General features: G+C 48.6%; 1 protein-coding gene and 1 long non-coding RNA gene across 4 annotated transcripts in view; one reads left to right on the forward strand and one right to left on the reverse strand.

The window, feature by feature from the left end:
* Window positions 1-19,317, forward strand: part of LOC119393130 (uncharacterized) — a 356,820-nt gene that overhangs the window by 323,669 nt on the left and 13,834 nt on the right. The window lies entirely within an intron of this gene.
* LOC119393131 (uncharacterized) lies at window positions 1,389-5,196 on the reverse strand. Of its 3 annotated transcripts, none has more exons than XR_007416307.1 (6): window positions 5,069-5,196; window positions 4,217-4,335; window positions 2,713-2,830; window positions 2,318-2,413; window positions 2,134-2,205; window positions 1,389-1,429 (listed from the first exon to the last, which is right to left on the reverse strand). It is a non-coding gene; the product is annotated as an uncharacterized LOC119393131 (long non-coding RNA). The 3 variants fall into 3 exon arrangements; XR_007416308.1 differs by lacking the exon at window positions 1,389-1,429 and adding an exon at window positions 1,708-1,748; XR_007416309.1 differs by lacking the exon at window positions 1,389-1,429 and adding an exon at window positions 2,027-2,067.

Raw genomic sequence — 19,317 nt, forward strand, 5'->3', positions numbered from 1 at the left:
GTTGTGCGGGGAGTCTTCACCTGCCGTTTCCGTAGTCGTTCAATAGTCTTCTTGTACTTGCACACCCTCCCTTGAAGCCGCTTGATGATTTCTTTTGGCCGGCGAGACTTTGCCGCAAAGGTGGATGAAGTGCCTGCAGAAGCTAGAAAAAGAAAAAACAGTATTTTACTGCAAAGTAAACTTACATTATTAGAGAATAACTGATGTTGCTTCGTTCACAAAGGGTGCTTATGTTATAAGCAGGCCAATTTTATTTTCTAAAGAAAACCTAGCAGTACAACATTGTACAGTTATTGCTATGAAAAGCCTGCTTTGCTGTAGCTATAAACAGTCAGTGCTTTACGGAACGCATCCTACAAAAGGGACTCTAATTTACTGCAAAGCTGTTTAGGAGAGCCGCCGGCACACAAAAATTATATGTTTAAGATGTACCGTTGGGATAGTTATCAAGATGACATGTATTATCACACATTTGAAACAATAAATCTTGCAACAGTAGGCAAGCACTAAAGTTCAAGTATCCGTGCCGAAGGACAGATCCTTGTTTGTACTCATTCCCAGCTTGTAATGCAACCGTAGAAGTAAGTACAGGTGTCGCAACAGACTTAATATATATGGTCCGTCAGATGGCTCACCCATGAATCTCAAAAGCACAGTGCTGTGTTCACCATAATAGCAAAAAATAATGAATGTCACATCATTGGGCTCTTTTGATTTATAACACTTTTGTAAGCTACTTTCATAACTCACTAGGAGCTGCATTTACGATGCAGCTCCTGGATAAATTAGTGTCGATGGCCACTATGTTAGTTACCTTAACTTTTAGCTGCTTTGTGTGCTGTATATGCAGCAAGGCCAAGCACTCTGCAACACATGCCTTTAGGCTTTTCAATAACAACTGCAGAGATTTTATGCCCCGAAACTATTATGATTATGACGGACACTGCACTTTGCCATATAGCTGCTCAGCCCATGCCCGTGAGGCAAGACTACGTTAGAGATGGTTGCCCAACAAACATAAAAAGAAATAACGCTCTTACTAGGTGGGGCCGAGGAACAAGCGCTCTCCTTTTCGCCGTCACTTTCGTCACTGCTGGTTGGACTTGACTCTGCAAGCAGATTAACAAGGACAGCAATAAGATACTAAGCAATTGGTGCCATTAAACCGCATCTCACCATTGACAGTAGGGCATGGAATCTCCGCAGCACCCTTCACAGGTTGCTTGTGGCTGTCGACTGGGGTCCCTTCTGCAATAACACAAAAGAACGAACTGTTGAACAGAAACACCTTTCCTCTAACCATTTTCCTGCCATCAGATAAAGTCTGAATTAACACAAAAGAGAACGACAGACGACTTACCAGGCAGTGCCAGGGAACAGGAGCTCTCCTTTACACTCTCACTCTTGTCACCACCGACTGGACTTTCTTCTGCAATGACATCAACGAAAGACACCAATGAGATACCGAGCAAACTGTGCCAGAAAAACTCCTTACCATGGGCAGTAGAGCAAGGAGTCTCCGCAGCACCCTTCACAGGTTGCTTGTGGCTGTCGACTGGGGTCCCTTCTGCAATAACACAAAAGAACGAACTGTTGAACAGAAACACCTTTCCTCTAACCATTTTCCTGCCATCAGATAAAGTCTGAATTAACACAAAAGAGAACGACAGACGACTTACCAGGCAGTGCCAGGGAACAGGAGCTCTCCTTTACACTCTCACTCTTGTCACCACCGACTGGACTTTCTTCTGCAATGACATCAACGAAAGACACCAATGAGATACCGAGCAAACTGTGCCAGAAAAACTCCTTACCATGGGCAGTAGAGCAAGGAGTCTCCGCAGCACCCTTCACAGGTTGCTTGTGGCTGTCGACTGGGGTCCCTTCTGCAATAACACAAAAGAACGAACTGTTGAACAGAAACACCTTTCCTCTAACCATTTTCCTGCCATCAGATAAAGTCTGAATTAACACAAAAGAGAACGACAGACGACTTACCAGGCAGTGCCAGGGAACAGGAGCTCTCCTTTACACTCTCACTCTTGTCACCACCGACTGGACTTTCTTCTGCAATGACATCAACGAAAGACACCAATGAGATACCGAGCAAACTGTGCCAGAAAAACTCCTTACCATGGGCAGTAGAGCAAGGAGTCTCCGCAGCACCCTTCACAGGTTGCTTGTGGCTGTCGACTAGGGTCCCTTCTGCAATAACACAAAAGAACGAACTGTTGAACAGAAACACCTTTCCTCTAACCATTTTCCTGCCATCAGATAAAGTCTGAATTAACACAAAAGAGAACGACAGACGACTTACCAGGCAGTGCCAGGGAACAGGAGCTCTCCTTTACACTCTCACTCTCGTCACCCCCGACTAGACTGGATGTTCTCCTGGAAGCCGCTTTGGTTACCCCTAAAAAAAACTTTGCATTAATAGAGGCCTCCCATCAATCAAATTAGCACCATAAGACATGCTCATGCACCCACACAAAATAAGGACACCTAGTTCAGATGTGAATTAGTAAAGACCAGACTTATGAGCAGCTCTGAAACAGTGGTTTAAGGTAAGGGATACTTCTTACGCAATTGCATTCACTGCATCTGCCACACCGTGCCTACTGGCAGCATGATCAAGCACTACATGCACTTATGGACAAGTTGGATTAGCACTATGCAACTTGACAGCTACCATCAGAAAACGAGAAATGTTACCTTGACCCTGTGAACCATAAGGTGGGAAAGGTTCACTGCAGTCATGAATGAAGGATCTCCGGGTCAGACCTCATGTCAACAAAGCTCTCACATGCCACAAATGGACTGGTAGACTGGGCTGGACAGAATAAATGCCAGCAGTATAGAATAAAGGTATAGAATAAAGTAGACGGCACGCAATGGCCATGTATTTGTTTACATGGTTTGAATGCTTAACGAAATGAACACAGCTCACAAATAACAACAAAGTGAGTTAACACAGGACAGACTGCTAGACAATCGCTGAAGGCGATGCATTGAAAAACACAGAGATAAGTACAACACACATAACACACACCTTGCGATTTAGCAACAGTGTTTTATAGAGAAAATAGCCTCTGCCTAAAGTAACCAGAAGGTTACGACACAGTGCACAGAGTTAGTACAAAAAAAACACAACTTTGGACAGTTGTGTGCACACGCATTTCTCAAACAGTTTACCCTGCGCTATCATCATCTGCCAGCGAGTCAATGGGGGGGCAGAAGGAAGAGCGGTTTTTTTAAGCTTTGTTCGCCCAGGGTCCATAAAGCACTGTGGCTCAAAGTGCTCACTGCACAGGCGGTAGACGGCATACAGCTGCGAGGCTGGCTTAGAAAGCAGGTCTTGACGATCAGCATACTGCAACCAGACCTTTGCCCTGGGGGTGGGGGGAGTTCTGCTTAAGAGGGAAGTCCAACTCCAATGCGCACTCATGATGAAAGCACTTAAGGCAACAGATAGAACACCAGCAATGGCCAATAGCTGCAAGTCATGTATATCCAACAGAGTTTAACGCATTGGGAACTACATTTTTAAATCAAACTAGATTAAGCTGCCACTGACTTGTGCAACATCGTAAAATTTATCATAAACTCTCACTCTCTCTTCGTTCTCTTTACAGTGGAGCTGTTTAAGCTATCATTAAGTTGTGCTCAGTCATGCAAAACTCCTCGGAAGGATAAGCACCACAGGAATCTGGCAAGCTCTACTACCAAATACAACTGGTGCGAGTGTCAAACAAAAACGACGATGTGAAAATGAGAGAGAACGCAGACAGGAATGAAAGGAAAAGGCATGAAAAGGTGACAAAGACACAAAGTGAAAAACAAATAAAGAGAAAAAGAAACAGAGGGACAGAGAAAATGAAGAAATACATAGCAAGAATGAGCCCAGAGAGATACAGAAAGGGAAAACTAGGTAGAGAGAGAAAGAGATAGGGACAGAAAAAGATGCAAGAAACAGAAAAAGAAAGGAGAAACGAGGAAGGCCGCCCAGCTCCGCGACACCTCCAGTGCGAAGTTTTCAGAGTTTTGAGAGTGAAAAGGGGCCACTCGATTTAGGCGAATGAAGAATATGCATGTATGACCATCCAAACACTAACTAGCTGAACGGCAAAATAGTGCGAAAGATACAAACATACTTTGATAGTTAGTTAATGACAACCACAACTTCAAAATTACATCTTGGAAATGTGCAAAGGGCTACCTGTCGTCTCGCGGAATCCTGAACCACTTAGTACCACGCTCTCTCCCTGTCCTGCCGTTGTTGTTGCACCACGCAGCGCAGCAGTAGCTGCCGTAGTACTTGACTCCGGACGGCATGACCTGAAAAAAGAGAAAAAGTTGACCGTATTTTCTCTGGCCTTCGCACAAATTGTCTCCGACGCACTTCTCAGCGCCCTTTCGCGAAAAACAGTCCCAGCAGTTGCCGCAGTGAAAACAAAGCAACCTTCGGTACGAGAATATTACGTCGTAGCCACGGCCAACGAACACTGTTCTCATTTCTCAAGTTCTCTCTAATTTGGCTCTTAACATAGGCGTCAAGCAAACTGCGAATACCACAAATAACGATTCAAAGCATAACTGCACTCTTTCACACATTTGCACACCCATGCAGTGAATTAGAACTGCGTGTAACGGCATTGTATGCACAAAGAAAACCTTACGACGCAAGCGGCGACTCATTTTTGGCGCCAAGAAACGATTTCTTCGCTAACGTGCTGCGTAGCATTTCAAGTAGCTATTTCTTAATGCAAAGCAATTCACGAGCACCATACGCGAAGCACAAAGAAGCTTTCGGCGCTAAAACACAAATTGCGTCAAATGTCAACTTAAAGCTGTAGAGACAAATACATTGCAAAGTAATGAAGGGAAAAGCTGCGTAGCATTTCAAGTAGCTATTTCTTAATGCAAAGCAATTCACGAGCACCATACGCGAAGCACAAAGAAGCTTTCGGCGCTAAAACACAAATTGCGTCAAATGTCAACTTAAAGCTGTAGAGACAAATACATTGCAAAGTAATGAAGGGAAAAAAGAACCTAATGAAGGCGTTCTTACCAAGCAGCCGCCAAGCAGAGTAACTTCCCGGCAGACGATCCCAGCGAATTATCCGCGGAGCAGGTAGAGCCAATTTTATATGCGTCGCCGCGTCGTCTTGCCGGCAAATCTGACCATATATGGTCATGACAGCTACCAATCGATGATTTCGAACTGTCCAATCGCAGACGATAAAGACGGATTTAGAGCCGCACTGCGAGCCAGCGGAAGCCACTGCCGCAGCCACATAATCTGACAAAGACAAGTAGATGTATCGTGAACCAGAAAAGGTACTGCAGTAGATAACTAGTACGCGCGTTCTCTTGGAAACAGGGAGTGACGTGCTGCCGTCTAACGGCTGGCGAGAAGCTGCGTAGCTCCGCCGTTTATAGGCTCGTGTGTCCACTCTTGTCATTTTCTGTTACTCTATGGTAGTAGTGCGTAACCAGTCGTAACGCTAGTACCAGATCTTGACCTCCAAGGTGGTGCCGGTGGGAGATTTTTCCTGTGCGTTGTTGAACAATAAAATATTCGCAGCGTGCGCGTTAACTAAAAGCCGAATTCTTCTGTCTCTCATTCCTCATTAGCAGCCATTGGCATGTTCCAGTATGAAACGTTAGTAGAAGTGTAAGTGTTAGCTAAAAGCCGACTTCTTCTGTCTCTCATTCCCATTAGCAGCCATTGTTTACCTCCAAGGTAGTGCCTGGTGAGATTTCTCCTGTGCGTGATTAAACAATAAAAATTTTGTTCAAAACGCCGTTGATTGATGAAATAAACCAACGAAAGACGCCAGATGTTTTCTAAAAGCGAAACGAAAGAACGCCAGATGTTTCTAAAGCAAAACGAAAAGACGCCAGCTGCTTAACGAAAGACGCCAGATGTTTTCTAAAGCAATGGTTTTCTAAACAATGAAAATTCACAGCGTACATGTAAAATTAAAGTGAGCTGCAAGTCGTCATAACTCATCGAACCTTTAGTATAAACGCGCCCGATCTCACGTCGGTGATGATGTACTGGGCAGAATTCACGGAAGATTCACGGTTTACCGATGAACCTCCGCAGCTTCGCCCACTCATCATCATTCATTCCGTGGATATGCTGTGATCTTTTTTCTTATTGCTTTTTTTCTTTCTCACCCGCTGGCGTCCATTTTTCCTTCATTTTAAAAACGTCATATCCGTGACGAAAATACGTCACTGAATTCTTGGTGGACCCCCGCATAAAACACTTTCGTGTTAGAAAAAATGCGGCAGATCCTACGCATTATGGGAATCAATTCTATGCGAAGCAGTCCACTAGTAGCAGTATATGCGGGATATTTTGCTTTGAGCCAAGCGATGGGTCGACGTCTTTGTGTAATATGAGTAGTTGTGTGCATATTGCGGACCTACCAGGCACGCCGAGTAGACTGGCATGTAAAGGGTAGCTCATGGTCCGACGTAGCGTCGGTGCCCACGTTATAGCAGAGACGTCAGTTTTGTCACCACAAAGTGCAGGCTATGTTGGGATGATGTGCATATCGTTGTGATGTTATGTTCGGGTTCAGGATTCGCTCCAGAAGGAATGACGCAGCACGCAGGTGTGCAAGCACATGTAAGACATCTTCACACACACGAAAGGACTCAACGAATAGTGAAAGTTACATCGACATAATGGCTGCTACGCGAAATAGTTAAACAGAGGCGTACAGTTGTCGGAGCCGATGACGTTGCCGAGTTGAAGGCGTCTTGCATCGACCGTCTGTCCGATGCCGTAGCTCGGTGCTTGGTCTGTGTGCGTGAAGTCACGAAGGTCTACTCCGCGGCCGTTGATGCCGGGACTCCGCGCCCAAGGGACCCGCTCCACGGTTGACGCCCTCGGCTCATGCGTGCTCGTGTGCCGAACCCTGAGGGTGCCCGCCTGCACACGGTGTTGACGCTTGTCCCGGCCTCGTACACGGTCCCTGGCTCGATCTTCCCGTAGCGGAACAGGCGGGAGCGCTCTGGTAAGTCGAGGCAGCAGGAGGATGGGCTGCGGGTTCTCCCATGGACCGGACGCCCAGCGAAGGAAATCCCAGCCCTGGAATTCGACTCTCGCGCACGGCCCACGCACTGGTCACGCTGTCTCGAGGCACGCCGCGCACGCGATCGTCATCCCCTTCGCCACCGCACGGCACATACGCAATTCGCCCCCGCACGGCGCACACATCCAAACGTCCACACAAGTCGTCACACAAGTCGCCACCGCACAGCGCACTGTTTTGTTCTTGCCTATCTTACCGCGCGCACCATATATTATTACAATCGTACGTAGCGGTCGTAAGCGTATTCGCGCAACGCTTGGCTATACTTTCCAGAGTCATAGGTGTGCATACGTAATGTTTATTGCATTGATATAAAAGCTGATATCCAACACTGAAACCACATTTGGTGTTGTCCTGGCATAAAATATGCTTAGGGTGTTTTTCAGAAGCAGTTTGAAGCACTGACGTGGTTCTGTGGCAGAATACATGACTGAAATGCAGATGCCTGGGTTTGATTCTTGCTCGAGCCGTGCTTTTTACTATTTGCTTCTATCGGGATATTTCACACATCGACAACGCGGCCGACGCCGGCACCGCATTTTCTGCGACACGGGCTCCTTCACGCTGTCGCATTCAGATTTCCATTGTCTGGGTTGGTATACACGGTGCATCACCTGTGGTGCATACCCGCATACAACGGGCCGCGGTGTGCGGGTAGGCGCAGCACGTGACTTGTGGAAAGAATTTTATGACTTGCTCGACAAGTAAGTCACGTTTTCATGTCATGACTTGCGAATTGTGTGCCTCTTACACTCACGTCCTCGTATGCCAATTTTGGTATATACCAAGGTAAGGAGACGACCACGAGAGAGCCAAGATGTAGACGGCTAGATAGATAGATAGATAGATAGATAGATAGATAGATAGATAGATAGATAGATAGATAGATAGATAGATAGATAGATAGATAGATAGATAGATAGATAGATATGTGGCGGCACGGTGCGGCGTCGCGTCTGCGACTGCGCGCAGCGTCGACGCTACTAAACCGAGCGCGAGTGTGATAAGAACACTCTCGCCCTCAGAAGACAAGAAATGTGTGTGCTCCCGCAAGCAGTTCAGTTGTTCAGTTGTTGCTGTTACGTCTTTTCGTGTGGACACATTAAAGCTATGTGTACCCACATCTGGTGACCCGGAAAAGGAACTTACCGCACCGCCATGGCCGACCAGGAAGCCCTCGCCGCTCTTCGCCAACAAGTTCAAAACCTTCAAGAGCAACTTCAAGCCCAACAACTGGTAATCAAGAACCAAGAGCAGCAACTCCACGAACAGCAGCCACGCACCCAAAATGAACCACACTGGTCTGACAATTCTGCACAGCCGCGCTCGGGCCACGCCCCCCAAAGCTTTGCTCCAGCGGGCGCAACCACTCCAGCGACCACCGCCGACACGGACGACTGTCGCGTCACCGTCAAGCTTCCACCCTTGTAGGCAGAGTCACCTGAGGTGTTCGCACAAGTCGAGGCGCAGTTTTCTCTGGCACGTATCACCCAGGACCAGACGCGCTACGACAACGTCGTCGCCCACCTAGACTCTCGCTACGCAGCTGAGCTCCGCGACGTACTCGGAAGTCCTCCAGCTGACGACTGCTGCCTGCACCTGAAGAGGCAACTAATTCGGCGGCTTTCACCTTCAGAAGACGGGAAAGTGCGTCAACTCCTTCAGTACGAAGCGCTCGGTGACCGCAAGCCATCGCAGCTCCTGCGCTTTATGCGTGCCCTCGCGGGCAGCACGCCTGTTGACGACTCCCTCCTCCGAATAATGTGGCTTGACCGTTTAGCTTCTCATGCTCAGGCCATCCTCCAGGTTCAGCCGAATCTACCGCTGGACCAGCTCGCCGAAATCGCCTACCGAGTCGTCGAAGCCTCTCCACCGCCGCCACCTCTTTTCGTCCACGCCGCCGGCGCCTCACAGCCCACCCCCGAGCTCACTAGCCCTATCGACGAAATCGCCCATCAGGCATCTGTATGAACGCCTGACGTTGCATCCTGGAAAACGCCCCCAAAGCCGAGGCCGGAACACTGATTCAGCGCAAGAAAACGACGACGGCCGCTGCTACTACCATCGTCGCTTCGGTGACAAAGCCCGAAAATGCCAACTACCCTGCTCAGTTGGACGTCAGGGAAACTTCAACAGCAGCCCGTAGAGACGGCCGCGAGCTGCCAACTTAGAGGCCGTCGCATTTTTGTCACCGACCAAGTCAGTAAGCGCAGGGTCCTCATCGACTGCGGTTCTGACATCTGCTGCTTTCCCCGAGTCTTCCTGCACGACAAGCGCCCTTGCATGTCGTTCAAGCTAAGTGCGGCTAACCATTCAAGCATTAATACCTACGGCGCGCTCCGCCTCAACATCACCCTCAAAAACCTACGCCGTGAATTCCCATGAAATTTCGTCATCGCCGACGTCGCAGAGCCAATCATCGGGTCCGACTTCCTGGCGTACTACCATCTTTTACCTGACTGCCGCCATGACCGACTTATCTACGCCACAACAGGCCTCTCCGCGCCGGGCCAACGCACGACTACCCAACAGCCCAGCGTTAAAGCTTTCGCCGTTGAAGATCAATCGCCATATCACGCCATCTTCGCAGAATTTCCTGACCTGACGCGACCTAGCGGGCCTCCCCGAGAGGTACGCTACTCAACCGTGCACTACATCGGCACTACTCCAGGCCCCCCGGTCCGCCGCGCCCGCCGCCTAGCTCCGGACCGCTTTCGAATCGCCCAAGCAGAGTTTGAAGCGATGCTCCGCGAGGGTACTGCCCGCCGCTCGGAGGGGCCTTACGCCTCACCGCTTCATTTGGTGCGGAAGAAGACCGATGGCTGGCGCCCCTGTGGAGATTATTGCGCGCTCAACGCCCGAACCATCCCAGACAGGTACCCCGTTCGTCATATACAGGACCTTGCCCACCGCTTACATGGCAGCGCCGTATTCTCAACTATTGACTTAGTAAAGGTCTACACACATAATTCCTGTTAACCCAGATGACGTCCCGAAGACCGCGATCATCACGCCCTTCGGCTTATTCGACTTCTCTTTCATGAGCTTTGGCCTCCGCAATGTGGGACAAACCTTCCAACGCTTCATCGACGACGTCGTCCGCGGCCTAGACTTCTGTTTCGTCTGCCTAGACGACACCCTGATCTTCTCCCCCAACGAAAAGGCTCACCGCCAACACCTTCGCCAACTGTTTAAACGTCTCGACGACCACGGCTTACTCATAAACATCCGGAAGAGCACGCTTGGCGCCCCCGTCGTCATGTACTTGGCCATCAAATTTCTTCAGAAGGGACTACACCCTTGCCTGACCGCATCTTGGCCCTTAAGGACTACGCGCGGCCGTCACAGCGAAAGACCTCCGCCGTTTCCTCGGCACGCTCAACTTTTACAGGCGCTTCGTGCCTAAAGCGGCCGCATATCAGCCCCCTCTTCATGACGCGTTGGCTGGTCTACGAGGCAACCATGCTGTCACTTGGACACCACTTTTAACTCAAGCGTTCTAAGACTGCAAAACTGCCCTCTGCAACGCCACTCTACTTTCGCATCCCAAGCCAGAGGCTCACTTGGGCCTTTTCTCGGATGCTTCTTGCACAGCCGTCGGAGCCTCCCTGATGCAGCGCGTAGGCCAAAACTGGTGCCCGTTGACATTTTTTTCGAAGAAACTCTCAAGCCCAAAAGCACCATCCTCTACAGGCATCGCCGATGAAACTCCGGCCCATGCGGAAACATGGCCAGCCTACTACAGAGAGCTCCTCGCCATATACGAAGCGGTCCAACACTTTCGCCATATTCTCGAGGCACAGCACTGCACCATCTACACTGACCACAAAGCTATCACTCACGCCTTCTCCCAACGACGCGAAAAACTTCCACCGGTCCAGCAGAACCAACTGTCCTTTATCGCCCAGTTTACCACCGACATCCAACACATCAGCGGAAAGGATAACGTGGTCGCCGACGCACTCTCGCGTGTCTCTGCTGTCGAGCTGCCACCCGTGACGACTGACACCCTCGCCAACGCTCAGAAAACGGACGCCGAACTCCAGCAGCTCCTTGAAAATGGCTCCTCTCTTCAACTTCAACAAGTCGCCGTCCCTGGGTCGACGGACACTCTCTACTGCGACATATCCACCGGACGAGTGAGACCATATGTCCCTTCGCCGCATCGCCGCAGCGTTTTCAGTCAGTTACACCACCTCAGTCACCCCGGCATCCGCGCTTCTACACGCCTTGTGACTGACCGCTATGTTTGGCCCTCAATGCAACGGGACTGCCGCACCTGGGCGCACGCACGTGCATTCCATGTCAGCGCGCCAAAATCACCCGGCACGTCACATCACCGCTCGGGGCATTCCCCCTGCCGTCGCAACGGTTTCAACACGTCCACATCGACATCACTGGCCCCCTTGCACCGGTCGGGCCTTACCGCTACTGCCTCACGGCCATCGATCGGTACACTCGATGTCTCGAAGTATTGCCGCTCGAAAGGATTACCGCAGAAGACGTCGACGTCGCCACGGTGCGGCGCCGCTTCTGCGACTACGCGCAGCATCGCCGCTGCTAAACCGAGTGCCAGTGTGACAAGAACACTCTCGCCCTCAGAAGACAAAAACAGTGTATGCTTCCGCAAGCAGTTCAGTTGTTCAGTTGTTGCTGTTACGTCTTTTCGTGTGGACGCATTAAAGTTATGTGTACCCACAGATAGATAGATAGATAGATAGATAGATAGATAGATAGATAGATAGATAGATAGATAGATAGATAGATAGATAGATAGATAGATAGATAGATAGATAGATAGATAGATAGATAGATAGATAGATAGATAGATAGATGAAAAGCTCTGTAATTAGGATTTCACGGGACCGGTAAAAATTTCCGAATTAACGGAATGCCAAATTATCTAAAGTATGAAGAAAACGACAAACAATTGTCGATTGCATGAACTAATTTTCATTTTTCAGTACTTTCTTGGGGTAATAGCAGTTTTAAAGGCCGCAATTTTTCTCATTCGCAACTTCGTTCACAATGTGACCGCGGCTCAACAGGTAAGCCGAAACCTGCCCTGAAACAATCTCTAATTACCTACTGACGCCTCCAAGACCACCAGCAGCACGTGACGATATATATTTCGCCGGACAAATGACCGGCAACCAATCATTCGTTCATCACAAAATGTAGTGAGCGAGTTTTATGCCACCAGGCGGACCGTGGCTGCAGCTCTTCGTCTTCGACAGTTTCCACCACGTTTGAGTGTTGGGATTTTGCGCGCATTGCCCGCAGTCAAAACGAACCTACTGAGTGTAACATCCATCGTGGACGAAGCCCTGGTCGCTAAAGACACGATCACCGCGTCCACGCAGTTCTAAAGCACGCGTGCGTCTATGCCCAGAGTCGAAACGAAACTGCTGAGCACTGCATTGGCTTCTGAATAAGCCTGGCTCACTAATGCCCAATTATAGATGCCGGCTACACAGTTGTGAAGGCGGGTGACACAAACGAAACTACTGCTTGTCGCAGCCTTGAGCCCAGTCGCCATCGACGCGATCATAGCGCCCACGCAGTTCGCATGTGCCGAGCAAAATCGGAAACGAAACAAGTTTGCCGCTGAAGCCTTGGTTGCCAACAAAACGACTGTGGTAAGATTGTCAATGGTGAGCACGCCTTTCTGAAAAGGCTTCTCGGTTGTTCCCGAACGCCGTCTTCGCTTCTCTGCGTTGCACATTTGCGGCGCTTCGTGCTTGGCGCGCTCGGAAGATGGTCCGAATTAACCGGGTTGCGGCCGAATTCGACCAAATTATTTGATGACATTAAACGATGCATATGCTTCTTGGGACCAGATAACAAGTCGGAACTATCCGATTTTCCGAATTATTGGGGGTCGTATTACCGAGCTTTTACTGTGGGTATGTATAGATAGAAACTGTTAAAATGTCTTTGGTTCACTAAGAAATGCTTCGCATTTAATAATGTTGACAAACCAAATTAAAACTTTGGCTGTACGGCATGGCTACTGTACAACTCCTCGCTTCTGTCCACTATGGCCACTGTGAATACCGGAACGTTTTTCAGTGCCGAAGGAACCATGGCTCCTGAATGTTAAAGTATGCGCTTCCACGCAAATTGAATGAACTTGATTTTTCATCAGAGCGATTACACTTTTTGGTGCGAAGTAATGTGCTGCGGGTCTTGTAATAATATTACTGCTCGCTATTCACTCTTTTCTGATTACAACGTACCCGCATATAGTGCTGTGAAATTGCGTTTCAGCATTGCTTGTACTCCCTCATTTTTGCTTAGCACGAATGGAAAATTTTGACGTTTTCTCATGTATAGCTGCGCTCCTTAATGTTAAAACCTATTTGTATGTATTTCGGTAAATGCCTGACTTATTCGATGCTGTCAATTTTCTGTCTTGTTCTTGCTGGGATGTGAGGCCAGTCGTCGCCATCATCACTCTCAGCCCATTTCCGCGTCTACTGCACAAGGAAGGCATCCAACCCTTTCTTGCGCGAGCTGGCTCAGTTTTATACCTGCCGAGTACTTGATTTTATCAAATCCGTCCTCGGCTTCTTTTCCCTTCGCTAGGAAGTTGCTCCACCGATTGTGTGTGGTCTTAGGTGGCCGGCCCAGGTTTTCGCTCAGTAGCGTTCGAGTACCAAATAACGTGTCTTGCTCTTTATAGTGCAATGTACTACTTACTCTGCTAAGTCTGTTTATTTTTAAAGACGATAGTCTTTCTTGGGATACTTAAACGGAGAAATTTTGGTCTGTCTTTCTGTCTTTCTGTTTGTCGGCACGTCACTCGATTCAGCCACTCGGCCAAAGTTGAACCACTTGCCCAAGGGCCAGCCATCTTGAACGGCTGACTAGGTTCATACTTGTGTACATTGTCGATCAAAAAGCAAACACTACGCATATCTGAGGCGCAACATCACTAGGTAAGTATTAGGTGGTGTGTTCCTTTAATAGAAAATGCATACATACGTAATTCTAAAGACCCTAGTTTCTTAAGCTGCGCTGAAAATGCGACTGCGCTGAAACTTGCCTTCCTCCGTGCCCTCTGCACGAGATCATTGTGCTGTTTCGGTTTCGGTTCTGTATTAGACTGTACGAATTCCATGGGGCGCCGCTCTGACATTCCTGTTTTACCCAGGCGACGTGTAAATAAAAGAGTGTGTGGAGAGTACTCGTTGAGTGCGGACGTTTCTTCTGCTTCAGCGCTTCGCGCCAAACCGCGTGTTCGGGCTGGCTGGCCATCCCGCCGGTCGCGTTGGTCACCACCGGTCTTCGCCTGCTGCTGCGCCGGGACTACCAGGCCGCAACACAGCACTCATGTTTCCCGACGTATTGCCAGATGGCGTCCATATCTCACGCATCGCCTCTTCTATCGTCTTTAGACGACATTTGCAGCGAAGCACGCAGATACGCGGCCAATTTTTTTTTCAATTTGTTTATCAGTAGTTAAGATGTCCAGCACTCCATGTATATCTGTGCAACATCTGAGCAAATATATAACTAGTTGTTCTGTGTTTCCTATGAATACAGCAGTTAATACGTAGATCATGATGGCTAGCGCAAACGCGACACAGACGAAAGAAGAAGAAACAACGATACAAGCGCTATCTAACAAGTGAAAGTTTATTGGAAAAATCACAAATATATATGTCTAAGAAAGAGAAAAAAAAGTCATGCTAGGAGGATGTGTCGCCTGTTACGTTCCGAGTGTTGGCGACAGGCTCGTCACTTCCGTCTGTGCCTTCGCGTCAGATGTGGCTTGAGTGGTCAGCACCGTGTGTTAGCCCACTGGACTAAGACTACAAATGACCTAACCGAGTTTCTTTGGAAGGCTGCACTACCGACGCTCCCAGCAAAGCCGAGGTCCGCACCAAGTGAAGGGCGTGTGATTGTTCTAGGAGACACCCAGGTACCGGAGCGTTTTGAGCGTGTTCTAAAATTAGGCCCGAAATTTTGTTTCGAGCCTTGTTTATCTCCTGTTGAAAAGGTGTCTCTCGCCCGTGAGGTGTCACGACAAGTTCTCGAGTCATAGTTAGGGCATTGCCTTAAAGAATCTGTGCTAGCCTTTCGGAATGTGGAGGAAAGGGTGAGGTTCGGTCCTGGATTGCGGGGCTTAGTGGATTGGTTTGTTGACAATGACTTCCGTGCCGTGGTTTCTGAAAAAGAAGGGTGTTTCGTGGCTATGCCGCAGGATTTGTTTCGAAGGAAGGCTGGCGACGCGGTGGAAAGGAATTTCAAGCAGGTGTCTGAAAAGACTCTAGGTTAAAGAAGCGTGCCTTGGCCCTTCTTAAGGACCTGAGCCTAGCACGTTTGCATTCAGAAGTAAAAGGTGCCAAGAGCCTTGAGCTAAAGATTTTTTTCACAGTCAAGACACACAAGGCTGATATTCTTTTCCGCGCTATTGTAACAGAGCGAAACACCTGGCAGTACTTGGTGTCTGGATTCCTCCAAAAACACCTGGAAGCATTAACGGTGGTCGATCCGCTTCTGGTGCGCAACTCGGAGGAAGTGGTCAAAGTGTTGGCGGAGCGTAACCCGTCAGAATGTTATGCATTTAGCGTAGATGTGGAGGACCTGTTCTATTCGTTGCCGCATGACCACTTATTGAGATGTGTGAAGGAAACTATCACTGAGGATAATGACGAGGTTTCCTTCAGGAACAATGCGGGTATTCCAGTAGATAACTTTCTAGAGCTGTTATGGTTTTATTTAGGCTCGACTGTTGTTTTCTTTGAGAAGAGCTTGTATGTCCAAAAGTCGGGGGTGTGTATTGGCTCAAGAGTGGCCCCTATACTCAGCAGTATTTTTCTAGGAAAAGTTTATCGTGCTCTTCAACATGACTTAGACGGCATTGCGCGTCATGTGTTTAGGTATGTTGACGATTACCTTGTGTTTGTTGAGCGAAGAAACTTCACGTGCTCAATGATTGATGTCTTGGAGTTATTCAAACAAAGGGGCTGGGGTCTGACATTCACATCAGAAGTTCCAAGGAACGATGTCTTGCAATTTCTTGACCTTTCTATTACATTCCAAGCGACACGCGTTTGCTGGGCGTATCAACCACGTTCTGTAAAGATGCTTTTAATTTACAACTCAGCGCGTTCGAAGATTGTTAAGAATGGGTTGGCCATGGCGTGTCTTTCCGCAGCTATCAAGAAGTCCTGTGCGCATGCTATGCGCGAAAGCTTCATGCGTCAGGTGGAAAGATTGAAAGCGGCGGGTTTCCCGCTGGTGGCTCTTGGGTCTATTTCCCAGCGTCTGTTGTGCCGCCTGAAGGTGGAGCAAAAGAATGGTGCAGGTGCGGCGGTTTGCCTTCGGAAAGACGTGGCAAGTTTGCCGTCATTCCATACCTGCACACTGTTTCGCATCGCCTTAAGAAGGTGGCTAGTCATTACGACATCAATGTCGTATTTCGTGCCGGCAGGAAGCTCGGAAGCGTGTGCGCTTCTATTGACAGACAGGTGCAGAAAAGAGAGGCGAGGTCAGTAGATGGCGAGTGTTCTATGAAACATGCCACACGGTTCGTTGACTGCGCCTGCGGCGTTGTGTACACCATACCCTTGTCCTGCGGTAGTTCCTACATTGGACATACCGGGAGGTGTCTTAACGTCCGTTTGAGAGAGCATGCTAGCTCTTTGAAGGGCGCGCCGTCTTCACACCTTGCCCTCCATTGCCGACAATGTGGCTGTGCTCCCGAGCTGGACAAAACGGTCGTGGTGACTAGGCACAAGAGCCAGCGTACTCGAGAAACGCGGAGGCATTTGAAATTATCAGAAAGAAAGACACGTGCGTGAGCTGCCCTTCTATCGCTTTGATTGATGAAGTGTCTTTCCTGGAAAGGGCGTAGTTTTGTTAGCAGACACGTTTTTATCTGTCAATTATCTTTGGCGCATGTGCGGGTTTGTTCTTTTTTTCTCTTTCTTAGACATATATATTTGTGATTTTTCCAATAAACATTCAGTTGTTAGATAGCGCTTGTATCGTTGTTTCTTCTTCTTTCGTCTGTGTCGCGTTTGCGCTAACCATCATGAGCATTTTCCAACTCGCCCAATTCGCTACCCTCCATAAGTAGATCATTGCATTATTATTTCATATTTAGATATTTCGCGCTTGATTATGTTTTTGCCATGCACTGACATTTCTTTAAACTCCATGATTCTGTGTCATCAGAAGCTCCTCTCAACTTTGGGCGGTATTGCACTAAATGAAAATCGTGTTCCTTATATGTGTATACTCAAAGAACCTACGCATTTCAGTGTGTTCGATTTTTTAATTTCTAATTTCTGAACTGTAGAATGAACTTTCTGGCTGCTTAGTCATAGACACACTGTGAATTCCAGCCATCTGTTCTTCTCCTGAACTTGTATTGTGCCCCATCACATGTAAATCTTGAGTTTCGGAAAAGGAGCAATAAAACGAGGTCACAGAAATGTGGGTGGAATTTATCCTTTATGCTCTAGCACATGCTGGCTGCGTGCGTTCAAACGCACTGCGCACCACCATCGAATAGGCAAACACGAATGCGCGGCCAAGCACAGCGCACGCGAAAAAAAAAGGGGGGAGGGGGGTGTCACGCACACGGCAAGAAAAGAAACAGGCGCGCAGCATGGGAGAGGAGAAAAAGCATGAAAACGAGGAACCCAGACTTCAACAGCCACGTGCACAAGAAGACCACACACGCTGGGTGCGTGGTCGTCTTCTCTTGTGGTCGTTCTTCTCTTCTTGTGTACGTGTCTGTTGAAGGCTGGGTTCCTCGTTTTCAAGCCATGTACCAACAGGCCCAACACCAGACTCTTCGCCGAGAAAAAGCAAGCGCACAAAAAAATTGAAAAAAAGAAAAGAAAACGGCGCGCGGCGTGGGAGGGAGAGGGGCCGAGAAGCGAGCGGCTGTTGTTACTGTTGCCCTGACGACGTAAGCAACGTAGTCGCTACGTAAGCGCTATGCAATCGACGCCATTGCCCGGCAGCCATCCGCAAGGGCCGTAACTCAGTGGGGCTCTTGGCGCCCTCGGCGCTAGCGTCGGCGGAGCATTTGAATTTCACGAACCTATGGGAGGTATACCAAGAAACACACCCTTGAGACAACGCCGACGCAGGCAGCGTTTGCTAGCGAGTTTCTTGATTGCGAAAACCGACTGCTCGCTCTACACAACCGTTCACCGGCCACCGCACTGGATCTTGACCTGTAATGTAGGGCCGGTGGCAGATTTCTCTTGTGCGTAGTTGTACAATAAAGAAATGACACGCTGTGAATTGACACACACTTAGCGCTGTGCAAATATGTCGATACTCAATCACCAACTAGCCCATGCTGCCGTTCTATCAATGTACGATAAAGATTCGCAGCGTGCACGTTAACTAAAAGCGTACTGCAAGTCTCCATGTCTAATCTTTCTTCTGTGTCTCATTTCATATTAGCAGTGATTTTGCTGTGGGAAACACCGGCACACACTGTATGCTTCGCCCCTCCACAGGTTTCACGTTAGTGGAGCTGAAACACATTTCCCTACATGCTTCGCCCCTCCACAATGTTTTTTTTTTTTTTTTTGAATGGGTGTGCCACGTTTGCATATTTCATGTATTTTCCTGTCATGTACACCTTGTTCAGTTCCAGCAGCAGTTCTCTCTCAAGCCGAACTGCTTAAGCTTTTCGTTTCGGCGTTTCGTGTGACCAGAAAACTAAGATGCGCCTAGCGCGTGCGACGCAATAACTCGGCCGGCGATTGGGTACAATGCTACCGCTAAGAATTGAGCTTTGCGGACAAGTTAAGATTATTTAATATTGTTACGGGAAGAATGCATAAGTTTCGATGAAGGATCGATGAAATTGAATAGAAGCCAAGTACGAGCCACCTTTCGCACGATGCTCAGCATACTGTATAAGGATATACAGCTGGTATACGTTACGGAAAGTATTTCCGTTCGCTAATGTTCGTGCATGCGCACTCTTCAGCCGGTACGGTATTACAGTACTTCCTTGCGGTAAGCAGGCACTGCTAGCTAAAACACTCTAATATCGAGGTGAAGGGTACACGTTAGCTGCGGATGTTTCGTGACTGTTATGGTTATCCGCGGAGTCATGTGCAGCCCACAATGCAACACCGCTTGCCAGCTGCCACCCATCGCACGCCTGCCTACAGGGAACTGGAATTCGCACGCCAAACGAGCGAAGAGCTGGCTAAGCACACAT

The sequence above is a fragment of the Rhipicephalus sanguineus genome, chromosome 5, assembly GCF_013339695.2.
Source record: "Rhipicephalus sanguineus isolate Rsan-2018 chromosome 5, BIME_Rsan_1.4, whole genome shotgun sequence".
Classification (NCBI taxonomy): domain Eukaryota; kingdom Metazoa; phylum Arthropoda; class Arachnida; order Ixodida; family Ixodidae; genus Rhipicephalus; species Rhipicephalus sanguineus.